Source organism: Asterias rubens, chromosome 13 (genome assembly GCF_902459465.1).
Source record: "Asterias rubens chromosome 13, eAstRub1.3, whole genome shotgun sequence".
NCBI classification, from domain to species: Eukaryota; Metazoa; Echinodermata; class Asteroidea; order Forcipulatida; family Asteriidae; genus Asterias; species Asterias rubens.
The window spans coordinates 8,306,914-8,320,147 of NC_047074.1; the positions used below are offsets into that span (position 1 = coordinate 8,306,914).

Sequence of the window (13,234 nt, forward strand, 5' to 3'; positions counted from 1 at the left end):
AACGTAGCTTTTGAGAGAGAGGTAATTTCTCACTAAAATAATAAAAGACTGCTAGCTAGAAGTCTTTTATTCTTATCTGAAAGCACACAATTTCGTCCAACAAGGGTGTTTTGTCTTTCATCGTTTTCTTGCAACTTCGATGACCATTTGAGCCCAAATTTTCAAAGGCTTGTTATTTTATGGGTATGATAGGATACACCAAGTGAGAAGACTGGTCTTTGATAATTACCAAACGTGTACCTTCCCTTTAAACCTACAGTAACCTGTAGGTCGATTTTAAAATAAACATCCTACATTAACATTTAGCTGTAAATGTCCCAAGCTTTTAGAGAACTATAAACTTTTATCATTAACCTTTGTTTATGAAAGCTAATTTAGTTCTACCCTAGTTTGGTTATAAACTTCTTATCCTAGAAAAATATTTAGTTGGGAATGTCATAAGCTTTTTGAAAAGTATAAACTTTTCTTATTAACTTTTTGTTAGACATGCGTTGACGATGAATTTAATTCTATCTTGTATGGTAATAAAAACCATGGTCTGTTATTAATGTTGCACAGTTTCAGAGATAAACTTTCATGATAAACTATGTTTGGCATTGCTTTGAAAACTAAATGTTAATTCCTGCAGTAATTTGCCCTTGACCATGAACAGACCCTAAGAACCTTGACATAGACCAGACCTTTGACCTCTTCTAAAAACAATCGACTCAAAACAACTACAATATATAGGAATCCAGTGTCATCTTTGGTATCAAAAGGCAATAAAATTTGTGTTCTTACTAGATATTTTGGATGTAAAGTTGCATGACCAAGCAGAACATGTTTCTCCAGCCCTCATATCATCAACTGGATAGAAGTCCTCATCATCCACTAAGTCCAGATTCCATTGGCTCAAGCAAAGACATCTCAAGGCACCTTTGATGATCTTGAAAGATCCCCAGTACAAACCTGTTTACTCAAAAACAAAAGAATGAAGTGACCAACAAAAGGCTAAATAATAAGGGGCCCTCATCCCGACGTCTTGAGAGATCGACCAGAACGTTTTAGGGACCAACCACTACCTTCCAGCTCCGGCCCTAGTATAAACGCATGCTTCCAAAAATGCTCGCTCTAGCTCATCAAATTTTGTTAGGCATTACACCAGTGAAGGAGAACACAAGCTGTGCATCTAAAAGAATTTCACTGAATGGAGAACATACCTTCCATTGCACCCGGGCCCGCAGGACCACCACTTGTTCCAGGCAGCCGAGGGGGTCCACCAACAGGCACAGGTGTTTGCACAACTCTGCGAGTTTTTCAGAGGGTTTGGATGAGGCCCTAACATACATGAAATGAGCTGCTCCTACACAATGAGTCCATAATTTAGATCTTGAAAATTTCATTAAAAAAACTCTAAAAAACTTGAGAAAAACACAAAATTTTGTTTTCCCTTAAGATCTGAAAGGTATTGCCAAAATCTCTCAGAACAAAAAAATTATGAATATTGCATTTCATTTAGATAAAAATTTCGATATATCTGCAAGATACTGAGATTTCCATGGTTTTGTTTTTATGTTTGGTGAATGAAACAAAGTGAATGGCAAGAAAAGTCAATATTTTTTGAAAATTTTACTTAGATTTCCATAGTTTTGTTTTAATATTTGGTCATGAAACAAAGTAATGGCTTCGCTTGCAAGAAAAGTCACTACTTTTTAGAAGTTTCACTCTTATAAATGGTCTCACTTTTCGGTAGGAGCAACTTGTACACTTTACTTACATAACACAAAGACATATGATTCAGATTTGATGGTTAGTCAAAATAAATAAGAAACAGTTTGTGTTTTTCAAATCAAGATCCAAAAGTTCTAGAAACATTTTTTTTTAAATGTCTTTGAACAGTTTCAATCAGAGTGCTCTCTGACTGGAAAAATGGGAAATTTTCATCCAAAAGTTCTGCAAAAATTTGTTTTTAAAGTCTTTGAACAGTTTTATTCAGAGAGTTCTCTGATTGGTTAAACTGTTTCCCTAGAAGACGATCAGAGTGCACTGATTATCTGCAAGGGAATGTATCAATTATATTCACCAACAAGTTCTGCAAACAAATTTTGTTTAAAATTCATTTGAACAGTTTCAATCAAAGTGCTTTCTGACTGCTCTCTGACTGATAAAACTGTTTCCCAAGAAGACAATCAGAGTGCCCTGATTATCTGCAGGGGAAAGTTTTCTTTGATTTTCAAAGGTGTTGTTTTGTGAATTTGGCATGTCTGAATCTGAATCAAATATCTTTAAGTGTGAAAGGAGGGATTGTTATAAACTAAACTAGAGAACTACATAACTAATTTAGCACACAGGGGGAAGTGTGGGTAAACCTTACCACAAAGCAGAGTAGGTGAAAGTAGATAACAATAGTGTCAGTTACTCACTACACAAAGGAAGTGTGAGCTGCCCGAATAACACAAGGGAGAGTGTCAGTAGCTTACTACAACAAGGAAGTGTGAGCAACTCAGAGTACACAGGGGGAGGTTTCAGTTACTCACTACACAAAGGAAGTGTAAAGGAAGTGTGAGCAACTCAAATGACACAAGGGAGAGTGTCAGTTAATCTAATCATTACACACAGGAAGTGTGAGCAACTCGAGTAACACAAGGGAGTGTCAATTACTCAACACACACAGGAAGTGTGAGCAACTCGAACACGAGTGTCAGTTACTCATTACACAAAAGGCGTGTGAGCAACTCGAGTAACACAAGTGAGTGTCAGTTACTCATTACACAAAGGGTGTGTGAGCAACTCAGAGTTACACAAGGTGCTAGGCATCAGTTACTCACTACACAAAGGAAGTGTGGGAGCTCAGGGTTACACAAGGGAGAGTGTCAGTTACTACGCAAAGGAAGTGTGAGCTGCTCGAGTTACACAAGGGAGAGTTTCAGTTACTCACAACACAAAGGAAGTGTGAAGGAAGTGTAAGTGCTCAGAGTAACACAAGGTAGAGTGTCAGTTACTCACTACAAAAAGGAAGTGTGAGCGCTCAGAGTAACTCAAGGGAATGTGTAAATTTGTCCACACAAAGGAAGTGTGGCACACCTAGAAACGTTGACTAACTACAAAAATATTCAAATAATAAACTAACTGTGTCTCCTATTTCAGGCATGCAACTCTGTATTTTGATAAAAGAATTTCCAGAAATCCAGGCACAGCGAGGCTTTGTGCTGTGTTTTTAAATTGTTCAATGGTTAAGAAAACCATAAAAAAAAAATCAGATGTTGCATGGCTGCTAATGCTGATGTATGAGATGGGCGAAAACCCCGCCTATCTAATACCCTCTTGGGGAAAAAAGTCCCATCCGGCTCCACTATATGGCAACCAAGTGTGTCAAACTCCACACATCAGCACACACCTAAGCTGAATGCACTAAATGAATGTGCTAGAATAGTGAGCGCAACATTCTGAATAAAGACTCTGACAACGTTTCAGTTTGTGAGTTTGATGATAGACCACACAATGGAAGTGCGAGCAACTCACCAAAATAAGGGTATAAAGTGGTGCAATTTGGCACAGTACAAAGGCAAGTGTGACCAAGTCACCACCCAATTAATTAAACCATATCCCTATAATATTCAAATAGTTACAAAGTATACATAAAGGTGGTGCATCTCTACCAGTCATGGACGCTAACTCCTTGTGAGATCCAACACTCTCTGTCTGGATTTTGATCTGTAGAAGACGAAAGAAAAGAACAAACAAAAAATTGAACATCTTCGTTGATATCATCATTTAATAAGGCAATCAAAATATATGTATGTGATCCATTGTCATGATTCATTAAAGCATTTCCCTCTAATATTTATTAAAGGCACTATACTTTGAACGCATTGGCTTGTCATGTTGTCTGCAACAGACATCTGCCAACTGTAAGGGTGGTCATGGAGGTTATCAAGAAAGTGCCCACTTTATCGGAACTTGTGCATGTTCATGTTGAACTATTTTGTCATTTTTCTTTTGCAAAACCAAGTTTGTGGACAATCTTATTTTGCACCTAACAGTAGGTAAAACAATTTGTATACTGAGTTAAAACTATATAAACTTTCAAAGTTGAAGTTGGCCAGGATGCCATAATGACGTAATTCCCTTTCACATAATTTTTGTGGATAATGACTTTTTTGGAAATCTATAGGTCAAACTGATCCTATGGTAAAAAATTGTGCTTTTGTTCACCGTGTCACGATCTTTTCCTTATTCCACCTCACTAAAGGGTGTTAACCCAAACTACTTGGGTTTTCCTTAGAAATGTTAGGTTTTTATTTCTACCATAAAACTATATCTGTGACGTCACTTTTGATGAAAGTGTAGACTGATTTTTACGAATAACAGTAAAAAATGTGACCAACCGTCATACATGAAATAAGATAGACTATGTGTTTTTATTATTGAGAAATCCAAGTTATTGAAACTGTTTTATAAACAATGGGGGAAACAATTTAAGTCAAAGAAAATACCAAGCATGTGAGCAGGTCATGGAAAAAATCGAGGAATTTTTTTTTTCGTGTGCGGATTTTGGGCCAGCGCTATGGGTCTGTCCGAGTCCAGATTTTGGGCCAGCACTACGAGTCTGAATAACAGGCTTTGTACTGCAGCGTAAACAAAACATTAACAGAAACATAGGCCACAATCGTACCTGGTAACAATGTGTTGTTCGTCCTCATTTTTAAGATGTTTTTTGGTGACAAGCGCGATGCGTCCTCGACTACCATCATTTAGTTTCAAACTTGTCAACGTGAAAGACAGTGTGCGCCTAGTCTTGGCTCAACGTGTTGGCTTTTTAATACAGTTTTTAGTAAAGTGCCCTCTCTTGGTGGAACGGCACGATGACATGGGCAAAAGTATCCATCGTGCTTAATGAAAAACTAACAACGGCTTTAGTCAAAGACTATCACGAAGATGACAGGTTCCCTTTCTCTGCTCTGTGCGAGTGTTGTGCAGTAAAATTACTTGCTGCTTGATGAAAAAAATGAAAAAACGCAGACCGGCCATTCACGACAGAGTCGGGGAAAATGCAGAGCCCGCAAGAAAAACACAGAATGGGAAAATTAAAAACGCGACGCGTTAACGCTGAAGTCTCACATGCCTGAAGGACTCTAAAGTGTAGACTTGTGAATACAATGAACTCACCTTTGACTTGTACATTATATCCCGAAATCTACACTTTCTCTTCCATTCTCTTTAAAGGCACTGGACAATAATATTGGTTATTACTCAAAACAATTGTTAGCATAAAAACTTACTTGGTAACGAGCAACGGAGAGCTGTCGTGCATTATGAGCAACGGCTCCCTCTGAAGTAACATATTTTTTGAGAAAGAAAGAATTGCTAACTAAAATATTTGAATTGAATTTGAGACCTTAGCTGAGGTCTCGAAATCAAGCATCTGAAAGCACACCTTGTGCGACAAGGGTGTTTTTTCTTCAACTATTCTCTCGCAACTTCGGCGACAAACTGAGTTTAAATTTTCACAGGTTATATGCATATGTTGAGATTCACCAAGTGGGAAGACTGGTCTATGACACTTACCAAATGTGTCCAGTGCCGTTAAAGACACTGGACACTATTGGTAATTGTCAAAGACCAGTCTTCTCACTTGGTGTATCTCAACATAAGCATTAAATTCTAAATCTGAGGTCTTAAAATCAAGTTCGTGGAAAATTACTTCTTTCTCGAAAACTACGTTATTCAGAGAGAGCCGTTTCTCACAATGTTTTCTACTATCAACAGCTCCCCATTACTCGTTACCAAGTAAGGTTTTGTGCTAATAATTATTTTGAGTAATTACCAATAGTGTCCATTGCCTTAAACATGATGTTTACATACCTGTAATTGATTGCTCAATGCAAAAGTACTTCCACTCTGAATGAAGATCCGGCACTCCCGAGTGTCTGGCTTCAGTTGATCTGAGTATATGAAAGAAGGTCAAAACAAATATTGAACATACCATCAATAAGACATGTACAAAGCGCAAGTTCATTTCAACCTGTAAACCATATAACCTGTGACATCACACATGTTTAAAGAAGATCACTCACAGAGGCTGGACATTCTGCAGGTATGATTTTTCTATGGAAGAAAACGTTGTATGGATTTTTTTATCAACCTGTGATATGATGAAAGGAGCACATCGAAAACCCTTTTTAGTTTCTAATTTTTTGTAACTCTTGAATTTACTTGGAATTTCTCACGCAACAATTTTCAGAGTGCGTCTTGGGCTAAAATTTGATAAAATCACAAGGTTGAATCCTTGTCAAAAATGGGTTCAAGTTAACAAAATTCACAAGGGGTAGGCCTTGCGTTTTTTTTCTAACAAAGGTTAATAGGCTAAATATAAGGGGAGTAACCTTCGCATTTTCGTCCAATTTGGGCTGAAAAATCATTTGAAATTCCTTGCATTTTCCTTATAAAATAGGCTTAAACTAGATAAAATCAAAAGAGTTATGGGCTAGAATTTAATAAAATCACAAGGGGTAGTAAGCCTTGCATTTTTGCCCAATATCTACCAGAATTTTATTAATTTGCACAGGCCTCGCTTTTTGTCAAGAATGGGCTGAAATTGATAAAATCATAAGCATCATGTTTGTCAAAAATGGGCTGATCATGAGGGGTAAAGGCCCGGTCCCACTGCAGCGATAACGATAGCGATAACGATAACGACACAGAGAGAACGCATTCCATTGGTTGAATGAGCTTGTGCGTATTCTGCATCGAGCAATTCAACCAATAGAATGTGTTCTCTTTGCGTCGTGATCGTTATCGTTTCGTTATCACTGCAGTGTGACTCGGCCTTTAGCCTTGCATTTTCTTGGAAAGTTTGTGGATACAGAAAAACAAATGTCCACTTTTGTCAAAAATGAGTTGAAGTTTGATTAAAATTATGCCCTGCATTTTTGTCAAAAAGGGTTTAAAATTTGGGTATCACAAGGATTTTAAGCCTTGTATTTTTGTTGAAAATGTTATGAAATTGGATTAAATCACAAAAGGTGTAAATCCTTGCATTTTTGTCAAAAATTGCTGAAGCCTTGCAATTATGTCTACAATGGGCTGGAACTGGGTAAAACCTCAAGGGGTGAAGTGTAAGCCTTGCGTTTTTGACCAAAATGGGTTGAAATTTGAGGTATGGATTCTGACAATTTACTCTGGTTGCGTGGCTATGGATTCTTTTAGAAAAGCAAGAACGCAAGAACCCAATGGGGAGAAGACAATGAGGAATGAAGTTTCAGTTTTAGTTGTGGGAGGAACACCCCAGAAATTTCTTCCAGGAAAAACCCATGCAGTCACAGGTACATGTAGGAACTGATAACCCAGTCCACGTAGTGCCCCTGGTGTGATTCGAACAGGGGGTCATAGAGTCGGAAAGCGATGTAGGAAGTTAGATACCACTACGCCAACTCGACCACCAATTTTGTATTATCAATATCGATTTGTATCGTACCTGTAAATTTGAAGTCGAATGAGTTGTCATATCGGAGATTGCTGGACACTTGGCTTCAATAACGATAGCTGAAGACATGGCTTCTGCTCGTGTGCGACAGGACAGCCACTATGAATGATGATCTGAAAACCTCTGTTTGGATCACTTGGTCTGTAGATGAAAAACAGAATCTGAATTTTCGGTAAAGATTTCTAAAACTAGATCAAATATGGCACTGCTGAGGGATCCATTTACAGTTTCGTCAAAAATTGGCTCACATTTGATAAAACCCCAAGGGGTAACTAAGCCTTCTTCTTTTGTTGAAATTGGGCTTAAAATTTGATGAATTTTCTTGCATTTTTGTCAAAAATATATATTTGAAATTTGATTGCCCAAAATGGCTTGAAATTTGAAGTATATATTCACCTATTTGTGTAAATGGTGACAATGTAAGAATTGTGGTTCATTTTATTTGAATTATTCTGGTTGTGAGGCTAAGGATTATTTTCGAAGGACACCCCAGAAAATTATTCCAGTGAATACTCACGCAGTCAGTGATCCCAGGAGTGCCCCAGGTGTGATTCAAACAGGGGCCCTAGAGGTGGCAATGATGTAGGAAATTAGATTCCACTTTGCCAACTCCTACCGCCCATGTATTATCAATATCATTTTTTGTATCGTACCTGTAAACATGAAGTTGAATGAGTTGTCAAAACTCAGATTACTGGACACTAGGCTTCAGCATTGCTTCTTCTCTGTGTGACATGGACAGCCACTATAACTGATTATCTGACAATCTCGACGGCACTATGACTGATGATCTGACAACCTCCGTTTGGATCACTTGGTCTGTAGATGGAAGAAAGAAAATGAGGTTCAAATTCATTTGTTTTCCCACAGTATCGAAAGAAAAAGACATTATCACTCAAATAAGACCGGTAAAAAGAAAACATCTTTACAGTATGGATTTAAAAACTACATGAAATATGGCACTGCTGATGGATCCATTTGCTATTTTATTGAAAATTGGCCAAGATTTGATAAAACCACAAGGGGTAACTAAGCCTAGCATTTTTGTTGAAAATGGGCTTAAAATTTGATGAATTCACTTAGTGTACCCCTTGCAATTTTGTAAAAAAAATAGCTGAAATTTGATAAAACCACAGGGGTAAGTCTTGTATTTCTGCACCAAATGGGTTATGGATTCACCTTTTTGTTAACGGTGACAATGTCAGAATTGTGATTCATTTCATTTGAATTGTTCTGGCTATGATGCTATGGATTCTTTTAGACAGCAAATTTAATCACTGTACTAGCCTAGAACCCAACGGGGAGAAGACAATTAGGATGGCAGTTTCAGTTTAAGATGTGGGAGGAACAGCCCAGATATTTATTCCAGGGAAAACCCAGGCAGTCACAGGTAGGAACTGATTACGTAGTGGCCCCCGGTATGATTCGAACAGGGGGTCCTAGAGTCGGAAGGCAATGTAGGAAACTAGATACAACGTGACCCATTCGACCACCAATTTTGTATTATCAATATCATTTGTTGTATCGTACCTGTAAACATGAGGTTGAATGAGTTGTTATATAGATGATTGATGGACACTTGGCTTCAATAACGATAGCTTGAGACATCGCTTCTGCTCACGTGCAACAGGACAACCACTATGACTGATGATCTGACAATCTGGAAGGCAATTGACTGATGATCTGACAACCTCTGTTTGGATCAGCTGATCTGTAGATGAAAACAGGAGAATGCGGCTCAAGGTTCAATTATTTGCCCACAGTATCGGAAAAAAACAGACATTATCACTCAAAAGAGATCAGATGAAAAAATACAATTTTACAGTACAGATTGCAATTTTGCCCAAAATGGGCTTAAACTTGATTTTTTTTTTAAGAGTTGAAACTGGATAAAGTCAAAAGGGTGTACATTATTCATTTTTGCACAAAATTTGCTAAAATTTGCTAAAATTTGGTCAATTCACAAGGGGAAGGGAAAGTCAGTCTTGGAATTTTGATAAAAATTTAATGTCCTTATTTTTAAAAAATGGGCTGAAATTGTATAAAAGCACAAGGGGTAGGCCTTGCAATTTTGTCTAAAATTTGCTGAAATTGGATAAAATCACAAGCCTTGTATTTTTGCACCAAATGGGCTGAAAATTTGAGTATGGATTCACTATTTTGTGATCGATGACAATGTCAGAAACGTGCTTTGTTTCATTTCATTTGTTCTGGTTGTGAAGCTTAGACAGCAAACTTAATCAAAGTACTAGCCAAGAATCCAATGGGGATAAAAGACATCCAATGAGGAACGAAGTTTCAGTATTGGATGTGGGAGGAACACCCCAGAAAACTATTCCAGTCACAGGCAGGAACTGATAACACAATCCATGTAGTGCACCCGGTGTGATTTGAACAGGGGGTCCCAGAGTCAGAAGGGGATGTAGGAAATTAGATACCACTACACACAAGTTTGTATCATTATCATCATTTTTGTATCGTACCTGTAAACATGGAAGTTGAATGAGTAGTGTCATATTGACGATTACTGGCACTAGGCTTCAACATCACTTCTGCTCTGTGCGACATGGACAGCACTATGACTGATGATCTGACCTCTGTTTGGATCACCTTATCTGTAGATGAAAAAAAGAAAAAAAGTTCAAGTTAATCTATTTTCCCACAAATCGAAAGAAAATAAACATTAGTACTCAAAGAAATACAAACAATACAACCTCTAGTACAGATTTTAAAAACTTGATAAAATATGACACTGCTGTGGGATCCATTTTAGAAGCAGAGCTTAGGCAATGTTTCCTAATGACAGTCATTTACATGGAAACAGAGAATGACAATTTTCTACCTCTATGAATGAACCAAGGAGGTCCAATGAGAATTTTAACACATTTTGTATTTTTTCGGGGGGAGGGGACCAAATGTGATTTTAGCCTATGACACATTGAAAATCTCTGCTGTAAAAGCCACTGTGAAATCTCAATAAAGAGCAGGATTTGGCTGATTTTCAAGGAATTATTGCTCTTTCACCCATGCTTTTACTTTTAGGGAACTTGTAACAACTTGTCTCGGACCAGTTGGTGGTCTCCAAAAATTTCACCCTGAATGGCCCCAGGCCTCTGGAATTGGTCAGTAATTCTCTGAATGTCATTTCCCACTTCCCCAACTCCATGGTCTCATGGGTTTATTTGCCAAATTACCGTGCTCTATACTTTCAAATCTAAACATAGGTCTATCAATCTATACTTTCACATGTAAACATAGGTTTATCACAGTGTGCTGAACAGCACTGTTCTAGAGTTGCAAAGGTCCCTGGCCGAATTTGAAACCCATCAAAGTAATATGCAAGTGATTTTTTTCACAAACATCGGGAAAGTACTGAGTAAGTGTAAACCCCATCAATTATATTCTTTATCCCCATAGTAAATTTAAAATTTATTTTGTAATGATCACAACAAGCAACCAAACTGAGCAATTTTCCATTATACATGAGGGGTTATTTAATTAGAACTTGTTTTCAGAAATTAGGCTAAGCTTGTCTTAGAATAAGCATGTGAGGGAGGAATGATCTTTTTAATTTGAACATTAAAAACATCATTCATAATTTGTGTTTATATTGTTTATTGTTTCGCACCTTTACAATGTGAAGCTTCAGTTTTCAAAGCAGATTGCTGGAGACTCTCTGAGGCTTCATCATTGGTAGATTGAGACATCTCTGCTCAATGTGATGGACAGCCATCCATGAGTGAAGATCGGACATCTCTGCAGTCTTCAGTACTTTATTTTATCTGTACAAGTGGAAGAAAAAAACCGTAGGAATGCGTACAATTTTAACATTTAGTGAGTAAACTATTCATTGATTTAAAGACAGTGGACACTATTGGTAAATGTCAAAGACTTGGTGTATCTCAACATATGCATAAAATAACAAACCTGTGAAAATTTGAGCTCAATCGATAATGAAAGAAAAAATACCCTTGTCACACGAAGTTGTGTGTTTTCTGATGTTTGATTTCGAGACGTCAAGTTCTAAACTTGAGGTCTCAACAACTAAAACTGAGATTAAAAAAAGAGGAGGAAATCAGCTGATCCAAGGAAAAGTTGCATACCTGATTGGTCGTCGATTTTGCCCTATTGTTGAATATTGAAAATCACAAATCACTAAGATTAAGAAGATGTTCGTCGTTACAAAACGGAGTAGGCATAGGCCTGTCAAATTATCATCTCCTTAAGTAAATTAGATACTTTTTATTTCATGACGAAATATTTAATTCAATGTTGTTAATATGTTTACAGTAAGTAAAGCAAAACATACATGTATCGTGCATAAAAACCAACACTTTTGCCCACGGCCCTTCCGTCATACTGCCGCCCCTCCCACTGGCCGCCGGTCGGCGCGTGGTTTTTGAGTGGTTTTGGGGTTGTTGTTTTTTTAGGACAAATTATGCACACTCGACGACGAAGAACACAATTTTTTTTTGCATTTTTCATGTTCAAAAAGCAGTAGTCACTTACCAGGATGTTCTACAATTCTTGTGGAATTTGCCAACTTATCCAAGTGTATCAAAACCATGTAATTTTTTGACATTTTCTCGTCGTAAGACTCGTAAAAACGTTCACACGTGTACTACACAACAAGCGCCATTTTCTTAGTGGTGACCACATTTCACCCGATCAGTGCGCATGTCCGTCGCCTACACCCTGCATCAAAGTCCCCAAATATTGAATTAACAATTTTAAACAACTATTTTAAACAAGCTGTCTTGCTAAATAGAGCAATTCTATTGTATTTTTTTGACGTTGCAGTGTTTAATATTACCTAATTTAGAGGCAAAGAGCTCTTTCACCCTGAGCTATTATAAGCGGAGTGATATCCCCGCCCTCTTTAAGTAAAGTTGGCGCGCGCACACACCATAGAGTTATCACATACCATGCTCTGGTGATGCCTGATGGTACCACTTTTGTTAAGAGGGGTGGTGCAATTTTTAAGAAGGGACCCAATACACACAGATATGTAGAAGTTAGAACATTTAATCAATTATTTTTTGTAACTACTGAGATGTCTTTTGGGTGACTGATTCAGCGCAGTGCGCTAAACTTTTGGCAGAGAGTTACGATACGGCGCCCCGCCCACGGTGCCAATCGAACTTGCTCTCGCAGTCGTCAGAAACAGCGCCCTCCAGTGGCTTGAGAAGTTCATTGACGCTAATGGCAGCGCCCATGAACCGTCTCGTGTTTGTTTTTATCTGTCATCTGTCAGTGTCACTGTTTATCATAGACAGGTGTCATTTGTTTGTTTGTGTAATGCATGTGTAGCTTTTTACACTAACATTATATTGATTTAGGGATAATTTTCCGCACGTCGCCAGCAATCTATCTGCCCTAAATTGGGGCTCAAATGACAGTGTTTTTTTTTATACACATTCCTAAAATTCAGGCTGAATCCATTTTGTTATGTTTAATTAACTTTAAATTGGTGAATTATTAATTAGGCCTACTCCACTGGATTCGATGGGGATCATCATAGAGATGGATACTGAAGTTTCTATATAGAATGAGGGGATGGAGTGTACCTCCTTAGACACAGTAACTGGGGTGCCGTTACTCCTTTTCAAATTTGTCATTAGCAACCGATAATGGGAATGAGCAAATTTGAATTTGAAACAGAAAAGGGAATACAGCGCCCAGGCCCAGTTACTGGATCTAACTCTAACCTTAACCATGGACTCTGGCTAGAGGTAGAAATAGACTCTGGTCTACAAACCTCCATTTACT

The 13,234-nt window shown here is 37.8% G+C and overlaps 1 protein-coding gene and 1 long non-coding RNA gene across 6 annotated transcripts in view; one reads left to right on the plus strand and one right to left on the minus strand.

Moving 5' to 3' along the window:
• Nucleotides 1–192: 192 nt before the first annotated feature.
• On the minus strand, nt 193–12,094 carry LOC117298275. Its single transcript, XR_004519958.1, has 8 exons — nt 11,975–12,094; nt 11,094–11,247; nt 9,949–10,080; nt 8,996–9,176; nt 8,119–8,284; nt 7,457–7,606; nt 5,845–5,924; nt 193–3,693 (listed from the first exon to the last, which is right to left on the minus strand). It is a non-coding gene; the product is annotated as an uncharacterized LOC117298275 (long non-coding RNA).
• Nucleotides 12,095–12,417: 323 nt separating this feature from the next.
• The window catches only part of LOC117298525 (telomerase reverse transcriptase-like), a 29,419-nt gene continuing 28,602 nt past the window's right edge, over nt 12,418–13,234 (plus strand). For 2 of the 5 annotated variants that reach the window (XM_033781822.1, XM_033781827.1), the window contains exon 1: nt 12,663–12,741. The gene's annotated coding sequence lies outside the window, so the exon portion shown is untranslated. Of the gene's footprint in view, nt 12,480–12,662; nt 12,755–13,234 lie in introns of those variants that run through there. The other 3 variants (XM_033781824.1, XM_033781823.1, XM_033781826.1) reach the window with 3 other exon arrangements.